The sequence below is a fragment of the Austrofundulus limnaeus genome, unplaced genomic scaffold (genome assembly GCF_001266775.1).
Source record: "Austrofundulus limnaeus strain Quisiro unplaced genomic scaffold, Austrofundulus_limnaeus-1.0 Scaffold165, whole genome shotgun sequence".
In the NCBI taxonomy this organism is placed as follows: domain Eukaryota; kingdom Metazoa; phylum Chordata; class Actinopteri; order Cyprinodontiformes; family Rivulidae; genus Austrofundulus; species Austrofundulus limnaeus.
Window position 1 is genome coordinate 427,662 of NW_013952567.1, and position 4,555 is coordinate 432,216.

At 34.1% G+C, this 4,555-nt stretch overlaps 1 long non-coding RNA gene across 1 annotated transcript; it reads left to right on the plus strand.

Annotated features, from left to right (window-relative positions):
- Nucleotides 1–6: 6 nt before the first annotated feature.
- Nucleotides 7–478, plus strand: LOC106523751 (uncharacterized). The gene is made up of 2 exons (XR_001310925.1): nt 7–154; nt 240–478. It is a non-coding gene; the product is annotated as an uncharacterized LOC106523751 (long non-coding RNA).
- The last annotated feature ends 4,077 nt before the right edge of the window (nt 479–4,555 follow it).

The window sequence follows — 4,555 nt, forward strand, 5'->3', positions numbered from 1 at the left end:
GTTAATTGCTGCCGCTCTGACGTGCAGAGGCTCAGGATACAGACACCTTCGACAACATCAGAGACACAGTGACGGACTTCGGCAGGAACGTGGCTGAAAAGGCCAAGGACACCTTCCACACCATAAAGAACAGCGAGTTCGCCCAGCAAACACAGTAAGTCATCCCGCCTGGCGAGAGAAATTCCCACATCCTGTCTGCACGCTCAAGTTTGTCTAATATTTGATGTCATCTTCAACAGTAACTGGTTCTCGGAGAACTTTGAGAAGCTCAAGAACAAGTTTTCGGAATTGTCCCAAAACTAAAAGAAACTGGTCCGTGTCTTCAGTTCCCCACCACCCATCCCTCTACCACCCACAAGGCTGCTGACCTCAACATGCTGAGAGGCTGAAATGCTTTGATTTTCATGTTGGCCAGATTAAACAGTTTGCAATCTTTTAAAATGTAAACAAAGGTGCAATAAAAACATCAAAATATATATTTTATTTCTGTCAACAGTGATGTTTATGCAAATAAAAACAATCCGTGTTAAAAAGAATTCGATTTTTTAATGTGTTTATTTTGAATGATTGAGGCATGCCATACTAGGAGACACTGCACACTGAATCAGACTGAATGGAGTCAGTTTAAAGAGTGTAATATCACTGGAGTGAATATTGAACAAGTGCAACAGGGATATTTCTACACTATTTTTCAAACTGAAAGAAGAAATGTTTCAAATGACTAAAGTAATACAATTATTATTATTTTTTTAAATTTTAGCTACAAACTGGTTACTCAACTGAGCTGAGCTGCCTCTAAGGATATGTAGAGAAGCAGAACAGTGTCTGCTTAAATCATGCAAGATGGGATTTAGATTAGCTACATTTGGGCATCGTTGCTTCATCTAACAGCAACAAAGCTAGTGATTAAAACGTTAGCTGAGGTTTTGGGTTGTAAAAATGTCTTTTAATCACATCTGGACTTTCTAATAGTCTAAATATATAAATACACAGGACCAATGAGCTGTCTGTCTCTGGATGTAATCCAATTATTGTAATGGTGGCCTGTCCGAACCAAACGTAAATAAAATAAAATAAAATAAATTAAAAATTCAGCTGTTGCATATGACAGCAAATAAAGTGGGTAAAATAAACAAATCAATGCTTTTTCTTTCAACAAATGTTGCATGTAACAACTCATTCATTTCAACCATTTGTCCAAAAATCCAAAATTATGACACAATCTAGCAAAATAAATATATATTTATATAAAAATAACCAAACTAAATTGTAAATATTTTTTGTAATGACATCACTGATGAGAATGACATTTGCATAAAAACAAATACACTTTTCTCATCGCTTTTATGTTTTTTTTTCAGTGTCTATCATTCTTAAAAAAATCTAGTTTTAAGTTTGCTTAGAATTCATTATCATCATTTGCTTAAAATTCTTTATTATCATTAATTCATCAACATTTGTACAAGAAAACTAACCAGGAAATTAAATTGCGGTTTATATAAAAAAATCTAAATTACTCAATAAATGTGGCTTCTTGTGTTAAAATCATGAATCGATGATGTGTCTAAAAGAGAACAGTTCATTTGTGATTAACGTCAGTATCAAAGGGTGACTGCCAACATGGCTGCTTTCCTGATGTTTCATAACCGCAGGTATAAAGTCACTGTTTATGATAAGTTAATAATCAGCTAGTTGTCTGAGTTCAAAGAAATCTATTTCAGTGAAGAGAACAAAGTGACAGAGGCACGAAAAGTGCACAAAAGTTACAGATTATTGTCACATTGTACCAACTGTCTATCATTTTCACATTAAGATAAAGATGATGATCTTTGTGAGCAAGGGGTGTACTTTATTATTTTTGCTCCTCTAAACCAAGTCAAAAATGTTTAGTTTTGTCAAGTTACTTCTGACCCAATTCAAAAAGGCTTAAATAGTAAAATCCCTGCTCTGGAATAACAACAATACCTAAACTAAAACAATCACAGTCAGTCTGGAACAATGCATCTAAAACCATTTGTATTCCAGTTTGAACTTCATGACTTTTTAAATGAAGGCTTTACAACAAACTTGTCATTTAGACTGCATTGTTTTCTGCAAGGTGAACCTAAAAGTGTCAGTATAATTTTTTTATTACCTCTGGTCTATTCTAAACAATAACAGTATCTTTAGGATGTTGCATAATAAAAAACAATGTGATTTCAGTAATAATTTATAGCACTTTCTATGCACAACGAGTGGGCTGGTGTGGAAAGACCCCATTAACCGACGGGATGAAATCAATTGTGCGATGGACTTTAGTCATGAAAGTATCTATTTGAACCCAGTTCTTACTGAAACACGTATCTCTTTTCTGAGACTTTGCCTGGTCTGTACACATTTCAGCACCCACGGATTGAGGTGAGTTTTCTAATCCAAAGGGCGTCTGGACGGTTATCGAACTAAAAAAAAGTATTTCCACATTTCAGGATGTGCAGGTTTAAAAATTCAACATTTCTTCACTTGACTCGGCAAATATACCCCAACGAATTTCAAACATTAGACAAAATCACAAACGATGCTTGATGGAGAAATCTTTCAAACATTTCACGACTTAATTATTCTTAGAAATCTTATTTCAAATAATGGTTAATTTGAGTTATATTTCTTGTTAAGTTTTAATTCATGAGAAAATGAAACTGAAAACTTGTAGAGAAACTTTGCAGCAAGTTTGTTGCTTTAGTGTCAGTTTGTGGCCAGGCACAAAATTAAAGCTGAAGAGCAGAAAAACAACAGGATTAAATATTATCCAATGGGGATCAATGTCACCTAATACAAATAAAGCAGACTGATACTACTTGGCTCATTTTGTTTCTGTTGAAGACAGACAGATAAAATGGTAAAAACTACTTCCAAAAGTGTTGTATTTATCATGATTCTAACAAGTACCTGTTCAATTTTATTTTTATATCTTTATGTATTCAATTGATTCTTATTATATAAATAATAATGTATAGCTATTTGGACATTTAACTTCCAGACCATTTTACACAAATACAAATACTTGTTTTTTTAACACAGATTTTTTTTCCTTCTCTTTTTGGCAGATGAAAATTCATACTGTATTCGTTCTCATGTTTCTGCTGCACGGTATGGCTTTTAAATCATTTCTGAAATACATAAACATATTTATTAAAATTTTATTTTCTTCTGGGCTTGAGTTTACTCGTGTAAAACGTATTCCTCTAGTTTCAGAACCAGTTTCGGCACAAACTTCGGCTCCAGAAGAGACGGAGTCTACAGGAATAGTGCAGAGATTTACAAAGAGAGCTGGGTAATTCTTTAACTTTCTGAGAAACTTGATGACACCTCAGTCAGAAACCTGATTTGTCTTTGCAAATAATTTAATTAAATCATTTTCTCCCCTTCTTTGTGCCAAAGTATTAGCTTTGCCTTCAATGTTAAGTGCCTGTCATTTATCTGTTTTCAGGCAAGCAGTTGCTAAAATCCAGTCCATTGGGGAAACGGTGCTCGGCTTTGCTGGTGCCTACTATGAAGACCACATCCAACCAGTGGCCAGCAGCTACACTGAGTGGGCCTCTAATGTGAGAAGCTCTTTACGGGAGAAGATACAAAAAACCATTGACAACTACATGCCATCAAACCCTCAGAATCAAAGATAAGCTGACAGTTAACAGTCCAAGTATCATGGATTCACCTGTCACTGACGTGCTTCTGAATTCTCATCATTTGTCTCTGGGCTTTGGTAAATGTGAAAAATAAAGACAGGATCAGATTAAAACTAAAGATTGTTAATGCAGTGGACCTCATAGAACCTGGAAGTTATAACAGAAACAGTACCAACTGTCRGCTGGTTAGGGTTCATGCTTCAAGGTTTTAGGCCTTACACCCTCAATGWAAACAAATTGGACTTTGCATTTGTTAAATACATGTCAAAAGAATGAATAAAAATTCTGATCATGTTTTTCAAGTGTTAAYTTTTGTTGATTTGCTGTGTTCTTACCATGCTACTGTAATTTCAAAGACTTTTTTTTTAAACTGCAATCAGTTAGTTCATGCACTGACATAAAGTCACACATCACTAATGTTCGGACGCCGATTTCAAAAATACACGTCAGCTTCTGTAAAACAGTTTATACAGGCTTCATTGCCTAACAATGAAAAATGGTTCAGTTGGTTAATTTTGTTCATGATTAAATCTCTATAAAATGACTTTGTTTGCCTCTACAGTAAATCTTAACTAGTCTTGTCTTTATTTTTCTAATTTATTTAGGGTGAGATGCTGGTTCTGTTTTAGATGAGTGATAAGAACACAGACTTAGTGACATTTTTATTCATCTACAAATATTTTAATTCATAGTAATAAAAATACTAATATGTTTGTGTGACACTGATTCTTATTTGTATTATCAAAAAATGATGAGTTGGATAAAAAAGGGGGATTTAAAGTAGAAAAAAGGCAAAAAATTTTACAAAAATGAAAACTAGAATGCCTTGAAGTCCTGCATATTGCCTGACCCTCATTTATACCACACCAAATCTTAGTACAGTATCAGTA